This window comes from Rhinopithecus roxellana, chromosome 3 (assembly GCF_007565055.1).
Source record: "Rhinopithecus roxellana isolate Shanxi Qingling chromosome 3, ASM756505v1, whole genome shotgun sequence".
In the NCBI taxonomy this organism is placed as follows: domain Eukaryota; kingdom Metazoa; phylum Chordata; class Mammalia; order Primates; family Cercopithecidae; genus Rhinopithecus; species Rhinopithecus roxellana.
This window is the reverse complement of record NC_044551.1, coordinates 131,911,864-131,924,279: the sequence shown is the minus strand read 5'-3', so window position 1 is coordinate 131,924,279 and position 12,416 is coordinate 131,911,864. Positions and strand designations below refer to the sequence as shown.

The following is a 12,416-nucleotide window of genomic DNA, read 5'->3' as shown; positions in this document are numbered from 1 at the left end:
TGATGAATAAAAATGAAGATCTTGTCAAATAATAAAGTGACAGGTTAATTTACAGCATGGAATAGTGTGAACAGGGAAAGCACTGCTTTTCCAATCTGTATGAACGGTGCCACCTATCTGCAGATTAGCAGAAAGCTTCAGAAACACTAATTCAGAAATCGGGATAAATACATGTGATGTTGCTTAGTTTTGTAAATATCACAGGAATGGAATTGATAATAAAGGCAAATGCGAGATTAGACACACACAGTTGCTTTCCAACCAAAAAAACAAGATTCTCAACAAAGGGCTGCTGTATCAAACAGTAATAAAGAGCCTCAAGCAGTTGTCTGTGCTCATGCCAGTTTTCATGCTTTAATTCAGCTGCCCTGTGGTTCTTAGCTTCGACATTGAGATCTGCATGGCCACCAGAGATAATTATTTCAACCTTCAGGCCATCAGGCGTTCATTTTTGATCATGGATATGTAAGAGATGTTTTCTGCTTTCCAAGTCTTCCAAGTAGATATCAATAGAAGGGTAAAATAAGGAAAAGCAGTAAGCATTTGAAAAGAACTTGAACACTGCATTATAGAAATGTGATTTGCTCTATCAATTATTGTAAATCTTTCACTTTACCTGTTAGCTATTTAGAAATTTTAATTTGTACACATTTTCAATTAGATTTATTGCCACGAGTACTCCGACTCCAAAGGCATAAAATTTGTTTTAATATTTACATTAGAATGCATACTTTGTATACTTTAATGGAAATACAAATACATTAAAGTACAAAATCCATAAACTAAGTGACTTTTTAAGTTAAATTTTTATATCACATCATAATGTGCTTTTATGCAAAACTCCAATCAGGAACATCTATCATTCATTAAAATATCTAATTAGTGGTCACAGAAATCACTGAACAAAGTAATATGATAAATATCTCTCCATGAAATATGGAGAAAGTACTGGCTTCCATAAAATTTGATGCAAATATTTAAATCATTCTATTAACAATATATAATAATAAAATTTAAAATACATAAACCACCCTTAATTTAATAGGACACAGTTTTTATTTTAAAATTAACAAAATAATAAATCATAGAGTTTTAAATATTTAATTTATACCAAGTAGAAGAAACACTTAGAAGTGGTCACAAAATACAATTAGCAAACACAAAATAGAATTCATCAAAATTTTTCTCAGTATTTTTATAAAGAAAAAATGTTTAAAATACTTCAAGAATAAGCCATAATATATCAATACTATTCAATAAGAAATCTATGTCTAAGAAATTTATTTAAATAGGTGACTGGAAAAGACATAATTATGGCTGCCCTAAAAAGTTGTACTCACCTTCAAATAAAAAATCCATTGTCATAACTATCAAGTTGGAAGCAAAAGAGATACTACAGATTGACCATCCCTAATCCAAAAATCTGAAATCTGAAATGCTCCAAAATCCTAAACTTTTTGAGTACTGACACGACAGACTTTTGTGGACTGCACAATTCCCCAAGTGCAGATTTCCACACCTGACTTCATGTGATGGGTCCAAATTTTATTTCATGTACAAAATTACTAAAAACACTGTATAAAGTTACCTTCAGGCCATGTGTATAAGGTATATGCGAAATGTAAATGAATTTTACATTTACAATGTTTAGATTTGGATCCCATCCCCAAGAAAACTCATTATGTATATGCAAATACTGCAAAATCTGAAAAAATCTGAAAACCAACACAATTCTGGTACCAAGCATTGTGGATAAAAGACACTCAACCTATATCATGTTAGATGAATGCTAAGTCTAATAACAATACTAATAATTTCAAAAAAGGTAATTCATGTTAAAAGAAAGGAAAATGGAATTAACTAGCATTTCAATGACTAAAATGAGTTTAAATTTTAACATTTTCTTCAAATGTAAAATCTCAACTATTTATGGTTCCCAATACAAAATGACACGTGAGCCCAAAAGTTAATATTGTTTGCAAGTTTTTGCAACTACTGTAACATATGCTCACTTTTTTCCTCTTAAATTGAACATTACAATAATTAAATGATTAAAAAATACATTAACATTTTCCTTAGAAAATTTAAACTTCCATATTCGGCACAACACTAATTAAGTAAAATTCCAAGAAGTGATTAGAGCATCAGATTTTCAGTCTATTAGTGCTTGCATACTTTCAAGCTTTTTCCATCTTACATCAAGTTCCTAATACATAAAGGCAAACTATAGGTTGGCACATAAACGGTAGGATAATTTAGTGTATAAAAGCAAGCCATATAACTCAAATGAAATCACTTGATTTCCTCCCAAATATCATTAAGCAGGAGTGTCCAAAATACCCTGGATCAAAACAAACGAAAAGTTATAATCTTCATTAAACTACTCCTGCCATGCTTTTGTGGCCCAGAGCTTCCTCCAAAGTAGAAGCTACAACATAAAGATTTATTTATTAATCAGAGTTACTTTGTATTAAAATGTGTTTCCTTAAGCTATTTATAGATAAGGTGTGTGGTCTTTCTACACTGGGATCTCAACATGCTATAATTTATAAAGTCCTCTTATATAAGCAAAGAGGACTAAAAACATAAAAATTTATGGAAAGCTTGTAGGAGAAAATACAATTGTACTTTTGATTTTCTTACTTCTACTTCTTTCCCTGTTAACAATAATAATTGATGCTCCCAATAAATTAGCAAAAAGGCCAAAAGAACTGTGGTCATTTGCTAAAGAACTTTAATTGTACACAGTTTTAAGCTTAAAAAGAAGTTTTCAAAATCCACTGTAAGGAGGGCAAACTGGCATAGAGGAAAATAAGATTAATTACATATTGTAATACAATATTAGCTTCTATTTTATTCAAAAGTAGAGAAATTCTGTTCTAATCCTGTAGAGAAGCTTTACTGAGGTACTACCAAATCCTAATGCTAAAAATATTTGGGGGAGAGACTACTTGCTTTTCTGTATATATTATCACATTTCAGACTTGCTTACTAACCCTAGGAATTCAAACATCTTAATTATAGGGTCAAAAAAAGAGAAGACAATACAAAATGTATAAGGCATATGATTGACTTACGAAGGTCTCAGAGGGTACCAGAGATGTTTAGAATCTCCATCTTTGTAACTTCAGATTGGGAGAAACCATCTCTTCTCCATTTCTTAATCCATTGCTGTACCATGTTCCCAGATAAAAGTTAATTTGCAAGTCCCAGGTCATTCTAGCAGTTAGGAAGCTTCAGTGATCTGAAATACTGCTTTGGAATCTATGTGCTCCAAAGATGAACACCCATCTTCCCCATTCCTACCCCTGACAATTTTAAAGATTCTCATCATAAGATGAGTACTAATATGTCCAAACTGAGACATATGATTTCTTATAATCTAAGTATGTTCTTTCAACTTACGTATATTCGTTTAGATACTTTTGTTTTCTTCATCATTGTCTTTTACGCATGATCTTCATGGATTTTCCTATCTTTTCTTTTTTTTTTTTCGTCTGTGTAAATTATTTAACAGTTCTCAGAGCCAAATCTTAAGCATAACTGTTTCCATTACCCATAGTACAAGTGACATACACTTATGGTACTCTCCTGCTCCTCATATGCACCTTTCTTTCAGTATCTTCTTTTGTTTGATGTACTCTTACCCCTATTCTCTCATTCTCATCCTTCCTTCTCACTTTACTGAGGCTTAACTTAATTTTGGGTAGTGGCAGCTCTTAGCAGTGATAAACCTCTTTAGTGATATACAAAGTGAAAATGACCAATTGTCCATGTATGAACAGTAAGTAAATCTCTAAATCAACCAAATTGCTAAGTAAAAGATATTCATTTAGTCACCTTTCTTCTGAGTCAATATGGGAACTATCCTCAAATAATTTTAACCACATACATACACAAAAAATGATATGATTGGATTGAGGAAGGTCTGAAAGTCAGTGAGAAATTATATAATCTACATGGTCATTAGAAAGTTTAATATATGGCTCAAGAATGAAAATCTGTAAATAATAACAATAGCTAGCACTTACTGATTGCTTACTATGTGACATGTACATAAAGCACTTCACATGTATTATCTCATTTAATCATTCATAAAACCCTGCGAGACAGATGTTGTTCATATCCTTATCTTATAGCTGTTAACACAGTAAATAAATGGTAGAAATGGGATCAGAGTCTAGTTGGACTCCAAAGCTCACGCCATTGACCAATACAATATGCTATATAGTGTTTATTCGTTTTAGCTCATGGTAAGTGGTTCCTAATTTTAATTATAATGATCTGCTGCTGCTTTTAAATTCTCAAGTGACAAAAATCATGATTCTATAGCACATATATATAAATGGCACTTCTGGCATTAACTCTGTAATGATCAAATGTCACCCCTAGGGGTCAGATATTTATTAAAAGGTGAAATTAAAAACATTTGGTATCCATTAGCTAAAGAGCAGCTCATCCACCTACAAACTCTGTCACATTGTTAAAATGACAGCTTAGAGCAAGTATGCATGATGTGTTTCCGGTGGTCTTCTAAGAATATCCTAAAATATGATCATTAAAATAGGAAAACCTTGTCCGTAAAGGTTCTTTTTGGTTCTGGTGATCGAGTTTCCCCATACATTAATGGAAGAAAAAAAGCAGCAAGGGATTAGACTTTAAAAAAATATTTTGATTATGTAGTCGTTTTCATGAGTTGAATTTAAAAGCGGCTATTATAGGCAGAACAAGATTTTTTGCTTTTAGTCTGCATTTGAAAACAGTGGCAAAAAGAGAAGGACATCAGAGGGGAACAGGAGTGTCCCAATCAACTTTAGAAATATCTATAAAGTTACTTAAGAGATCAGGACAATGTTCTTTTACAGTTAGACTGTAAGTACATAGATTAAAGTATGTCTATATTGATGGGTGATTAGGATAGTTTAATCACATGATTATTACTAGGTTAAATAGAAGTTGGTTAAATGTCACATAGTAGACTACGCCAGTAGTAATAGTTTTAATGACTTGCATATAATTCTTTACTTGTACTTATTGGTGCCTATAGAGTACTTGAAAACAACAAAACTATTTTGGAAAAAAGTAAATATTAGCACAAACATTTTTCTACATTCAATAAATGTTATTTAGATACACTAATTGGCTCTAACAGAAAGAAACCATTCAAGTGAGAATAGAAATATTGACAAAGGCATGATGTGATTACTTCAATGAATGCTACGTAGCTGATGATATATACTTAGTGATTAAAAAATCAAACCAATATGGACAACTCTTCCAGGAATCCATAAATCAATGAATCAAGTAGTTTCTGAACTGCTACTATGTGTTGAACATGGCATTAGGCTTGAAAGTAACATAAATACTTTTTCAAAGAGTATTATTTTGAAAAATAAAAAAATACTATTTTGGGTCTTTTTCTGTTTGAGGAAGGTACTTTGCTCAGATAATATCTAATACAGTCATAAGGTAAAAATAAAAAGTAAACAAAGTAAATTCCAGACTTAAAGATAAGAATGCAATATATGGGCTGGGAGGGGTGGCTCAAGCCTGTAATCCCAGCACTTTGGGAGGCTGAGGTGGGCGGATCACAAGGTCAGGAATTCGAGACCAGCCTGACCAACACAGTGAAACCCCGTCTCTACTAAAAATACAAAAATTAGCCAGGCGTGGGGGTGCACCCCCTGTAGTCCCATCTACTCAGGAGGCTGAGTCAGGAGAATCGCCTGAACTCAAGAGGCAGAGGTTGCAGTGAGCTAAGATCACACCACTGCACTCTAGCCTGGGTGACAGAGAGAGACACCATCTCCAAAAAAAAAAAAAAAAAGGTCTACTATAAGATAAATAAATGGTACATACAGTATCTAGTGGTTTTAAGGTCAGATAACAAATCCTGGTGAAACCAGGAGTGCAATAACTTTAAACATTTTTTTCAGTGAAGTATAGACAAACAGTATTCACATAAGCTTACCGCCATAAAACTAAAATAAACCAGTAAAACTCAAGAAGCAAAACTGAGCAATAGTATATAAAATTAAATTTAAGTCTTTAACGTTGGTTTTAATTGTGAAATTCTGGGATTAGCTGCCTTACTTTAGGAAGAAATGTCACAATGGTAATGGTAGGATTAGTCACATAAACTGAAACTAACAGCACCCACTGGTCTGAGAACTACTCTTATGGTTTATGTCACATTCCAGAATTTCTGGCATTCTGTCTGGTTTAACTTCTCTTTTCACCTTACAGTGTTAGTAGGTCTGGTTCCTTCTCCATTCTTCCTCTAACCTAATATAAAAGAACTGGGCTGTGCTCATTGAGAGGTAAAGCCATAATAATTGCTAGCCAACCTTTTAGAAATCCGCAACCACATTTTAACACAAACGATAATTATTCCCTTTTAAGTTCTGAGTTTGTAATAAGCAGAAATAAAATTTTTAAAAATAATGTGCAGTCAAAAAGAAAAGGTGAGATTTTGGAAACCTGAGATAACGGCAAGATTGAATCTACAAAGCAGAGGAGGAAATAAGTGAAAACATCCATCTTCCTCAGGAAAACCTGAGAATGCATACATAGAAGGAAGGAGTACACAGGTAGATAGCAAAATCAGCATATGGCTGAACAGAAGGGTAGCTCATGAAAAATCAGTGTATGACCTAATTTTCTTCAAGCTAATAAACTCCACCAATAGTCATTATTTGTCCACTTGTTATGCCAATTATACTATAAGGGCCTATATTATATTCATAAATATTCACTTACAAAAAATTCTACACTACCTCAAAAACTTTGAAAGATGTTTATAGAGTTTTCAATTGCAATAATCCTCTAGAAGTTCAGTCTAGTCTATGACTAGACTGTCTAGTTCTTTTCTTACTTGTTCACGCATGACTATGCATAATATAAACAATAAAGGAGACAGTCACTGGACAGGTAGTTGGAAGACGAGTAGGTTCTCTTTAATTCTAACATGATCAATGTACAAGGGAATAGCTTACAACCTTAGGCACATTTTACATTTCTACAAACAGGTACACATGTGTAATGGTTCCCAAGGAGCAGGACTTTTGACAGTAACAAGATTGGGATGAACATATGAAAGATGACAGTTCCTGGAAGTTAAATGATAGGATAACAAAAAACAGGGAATATTAACAAAATTAGTTAAGTGTTTTAACTCCTAATAAATGTGAACCTAGGACATATCTAGAAAAGCACCTTATCTAGAATTATTTCATGGAAAGGAAAAATGGCAATCTGCAGAATTTCAACTGTAGTCGATAGTAGATAAGATATATGAGGCATGTATATATTATCAGACTAATAATATATATTAGGGGTTCAATAAAATGCTAATTTATTGGTTTTTAGGATATTTATATTTTATACAAAGGAAAAATATAAATAAATCACCATCAAAATCATTCCTATAAACCATACGCATAATTACTACAGTAAAATAGAAAGGCTACCCTAAATGTTATTCAGTTTTTAATCCAAATAAAGTCACACTAGTAACAGTTGTCTGCTTAAAAATGTTACCTTTGTAAAGAAATATTTTAGACATATATTTGCTATCTAGCTGAGAATCAGTAAAAAAGTGAATGGTAAGTATGTAGATTATTTGTTCTACTCTATAAAGGGTAAATAAAGCAGCCAGGGCTTGAGATAGGGTACAAAGAACGTTTCCATGGTTACATGCTTTCCCATATCAAATTAGAGCAGAATTTGTGTACAAGAGGTTTGTTGACAGCCTACATAGGCCATAAAAAGAATAGAAGGCTAGGAGTTTGAAATCTAAATATATTCTGCAAAGTCTGTTGAGAGAAAGTTGGGTGAAGAAAGCAGCATCGGGAGAGTAGCAGATTAGTTAAGAGTATCAGATGTCATTTCGTGAAAAGATAATTTTTCTTTTAGATGTGGCTCGTAAAATTCTCTCCAAATGTATGATTAGCTACTCTTTTCTTCACTTCCACAAAGACACCTCAATCTGGTGTCCACCCAAGCTATTAAGAAGAGCCATTATTTGGCATGCAGCTAGAAGTATCAGCTTCACCACCTGCCCAGTCTTGCAGATGTCACGCCACCATATTCAATCTCAAACATGGGGTCTTCAAAAGGACAGTTAAAGGGCTGCTCCCACACAAGTGCTGGCCAAGCAAGAGCTCTGTTGTACACCTGTCCCTATTATTACTATAGGCCATTTAGTAGGGGTGAACTCTCTTTTTAGTACATGTTGAGAATTCAACTTGGGCTAAACAGCATTTTATGAATTGTAACATGGTCAGCATTGTGTCCAAAGCACCTCCTGGCAATTCTGACATAGAGAGGTGTTCCCACATGCTTAAATGTTTGTTTATATACCAGCAAACATATCTGGACATTTGAATAATTTCCTATTTTATGAACTAGTGCACAAAGGATTGGTATATTTTACTTGGGTCTCCTGTATTTTGACTATATACAATTGGGGATGAGTTATTGTTATATGATTACTGGATAAAAAAAACTTTTCTACTAAAACTGCTAATATTACCCAAAACTTTCTTTTAATATTTTCGGACATCAGCTATAATAACAACAAAGTAAAATAATTCTTAAGTATTTAAAATGATTTAACAGTTTGTAAGAGCTAAAGTCATATACATGTAAAAACACAAAACTCATGCAGGACAGAAAACCAAATTATACATATTCTCACAAACTGGACCTGCTAAAAATAGCTAGTTTCTCTGCCATGTATTTTTCAGTAAATAGGGTGGTCAATAACATTTCAGTTGTTGGTTTTCTACTGTAAGCTGTACAGAATGAATGAGAACTAATTATGGTATACAGTATAATGATTCAAAGGAGCATAACATACAAGTGAACAAATCAACTATCAACCATTAAATCGAAAATTCTATATATCAGTGTGTATGGGTGTGTATGTATGTGTGTGTGTAGTCTTAGCCACATAGCAGATTTTTAAAAGCAATGACTTGACATGAGTTGGTAAATTAGTAAACATTTGCTATGATTAGTTCACTGATTTCGAATTAAAAAGTGAAAACAAAAAATACTGAAGAACATTTAACAGCTTCCTTTCTCAAGCATAATTCACCCTTAGTCTTAGCCTGTGTTTTCCCCTGGCTGGCTTTGTAATGAGTGTTTCTAAAATGAATGATCAGAAGTCTGGGGAGGTACAGGCAGAAACAGATTTAAAAATAAATTCTAACTCATGGCAGAAAAGTATTTGTAAGGAAGAAAGAAAAAACATAGGTGACAGTAAGACTACTGTACTACTGTATAGACTAAAGGGAATAGCAGTAGATAAGCATCACATTCATTCACATGTCAGGGCTAATGGTAAGTTGAATTGTTTAGATTATTTCTTTGCATAATGCACTATGCAAGTAATAACTATGCTCCAAAATTGTTGCCTGATGGGCAACAAATTCTAGCTTTCAATTAACAGCTGACTATACCTGATATCTTTTAAGTAGAGTAGACTAGATTAGATTAGAAATAAGCCTCTCCTAGAAAAAAGTTAAAGTTATATCTTTCTCATGTGATGCTCTTTATTATGGAATATTTCAGAGTTCTGTGCAATGTCTTAGAGTTGTTTCCTTTAGGCCCTGTGGAAAACACAGCTAGAGTTAAGAAACAGTCTCAAATTTATGATGTTTTAGCAATCAAATGAGACTGCTTAAATTTAAAATCCTATCTCTTTGTGTATAAATGAAGATCTTATATTTTACTCTTATGTCTTTAAAACACATGGATCATAAATCACATGTATAGTGTGGACATTTACAAATGCATTGCACATTGCAGACATTTACAAAAAGATTTAATTGGCCACAAATAAATCTATTCTAACCTAAATTTATCTTTTACCTCAATCCCATTTAGAAATGGGAGACCTGAAGTTGCAAAATATAACACCTTATATTTTAAGAGATTTTGAACTCTTATAAGAGATTTTGAACTCTTAAAAATATGCCTAATCTCTGGATTTTAAGGGGAAAAATGTCATTTTTGCAGGTAAATTATTACACCCTTGACAAAATTTTTCTATTAAGGAGTCAATGCCTCAAATGAGTGAGGTACAAATTAGAAGCATAGGCTTAAAAAAGCAAACATACCAGGTAAGATAATAAAGACTACAGAGGAATAAACAGTATTTGTTTCCTCAATTCTTGTTCTACACTTAAATTCATGCCATTTTGCACTTTTGCTCTGAAATCTTTACCCAAGCTCTCTCCTACAAATGGTCTCTGTCCCAAGTCTATGGGAAGACAAGTATTGCTTGAACAGCTTAAATCAAGCACACGTTTATTTAGGAGTAAGATATGGCGAATACAGTAGAAAGTTTTTTTTATTCTCCAACTTTGGGTGTATGTATGTATTACACAATGGCTCCATCATTTAAAACGGATGTGGAAAACTTAGATAGGCATTAGAAGACAGCCATGAAAAATGACAAGCAGTTAAACAAATTGTTATGATTCCCAGTCTCTATTAATTCTAGCATGGTGGTGTGGTTTACAGAGACAAATTGGCAATGTCTATAATATTTCCTATATGCAAAGACATTTTCTGTAACTATCAATTGGAAAAGGGGGAGGTGATAACGTTAAAATAAGAATAAAATAATTTTTTCGGAAAAAAAATCTAAGCATTGCTTAAAATCTCTTCAGGGTTTATAACGATTAAAATTGTAATTTAAAAATAAGCCTACTCTAGTTAGTTGTACTGTTAAATAAGAGTAATTAAACAAATATGAGATACTAATAATATCTGGGCTCTAGACTTGGTGATTGTCTCTGTTTGCATATAAGCGGTTCTCTTCTATTCCTTCTAACTCAGGTATTACGTTAACATTATTTAAACTTCAATCTCTTGGCCTAGTAGTACCTGAAAATCAACACCATTACTTCTTTAAGTTATTCTGCTTAAACAAATTCATTGCTTCCTTCTAGATTTCAATAGAATTATTGGTTATCTTCTGATAAATGCAAGTAACATCTTTGCAAATAACCTAAGAATACATACTATATATGTTAATGCTATTTTCTCGATTTACTTCAGAACAGTACTTAAAAAAAAACCTTTTAATTTTGCCGTATGCTATGCCTTAATGCTACTTCAGTCATTCGCATTAAAAAGGCCTTTGATAACACCGTTCCATTTTCATATTATTTACATTAAAAGAAACTGGTAAAAAGGCAATACTAGAATATTTACTATAAAGATAATCAACCAACACAGGAATGAGCTGACATGGCAAGTCTTTTCTGTTTTAAATTTCATATTTGTTCTCTTAAAAGACAGATATATGTTTGTCACTAAAATCAAAAGCATAGATTATAAAATCATAACTAAAATGAAGTTTTCCACTTGGCTTTTAAAACATATTTTGCATTTCTGTTTCTCCTTCATATTTTTGAACAAACAAACCATCAATGATTTTTTTTTAATTGCCAGCATAAAAATGAGAGGCTAAGAGATGGTTGAAAGGGTATGAACTAAATTTGAATTCAGAAAATTTGGTTTAAACTTTCATCTTGGCCATTTACTATTTATGACATCTTGGGCAAATCCCTTAAAATACTCAAGGTCTGAATTTCCACATCTGTATAACAGGGATAATGATAACTACTGCCTTCTCTGCCTCAAATAAAAGTGGAAAAATGTACAGCAATTTGTAAAAATATTGAGTGTCACAAATATGCTAGTTTTTATCCTAATGAGGCAAAATTTTCAAAAGGATACAAAAAAATTCTTAGTATATGCTGATGTTAAACTAAAATGTAAATAAAGTCTTACAATTATTTACATGTTCAGTGCATTAAGACTTACTTACATTAGACATGCAATAACTGAAAAGATAATCTGGTACCCTACTTTCTGCTAACCCCAAAAAGACTCTGCTAAGTTTGCTAATTGATTAAACAAAGCATTTTTAGTAAGCCAGTAATCTGAGCAAAATTTGTGAGGAAAAATGAATCTTCAGTACACAAGGAGCCCTGTGAAGTGCTCTACCTGTCTCCCCAAGTACTTATGCTGCATAATTCTCCCTGCTGCCCTTGACATTAGTATTAGCAAATACTAACACTTTACTTCAAAAGATTTTAGGTGCTTACTCTCTTGCTCTCTACATATTTTATATAGATATGTGAGCATGCATGCACACATGTAAGGGTAACCTCAAATTTAAAGTATGGTTTGAGATGCTACTGTGTATGGTAAAGGCACACAATCTGCTGCTTAACGTTGACCCTGCCAATGACTCTGAGAGTCAGCCAAAGAGTCAGAGTAATAAAGTAGGGGTCTTCTGTATGATTCCCTGCTGTGAAAACACTCCTAATAAGAGATACTCCAGTGAATGATTAATTTCGATTCTGTAACTCATAATGTCTTACGAGTTACAGAAA

At 32.7% G+C, this 12,416-nt stretch overlaps 1 protein-coding gene across 8 annotated transcripts in view; it reads right to left on the bottom strand.

Annotated features, from left to right (window-relative positions):
• Positions 1–12,416, bottom strand: part of FAM172A (family with sequence similarity 172 member A) — a 528,836-nt gene that overhangs the window by 287,641 nt on the left and 228,779 nt on the right. The gene's annotated exons all lie outside the window — the stretch shown is intronic.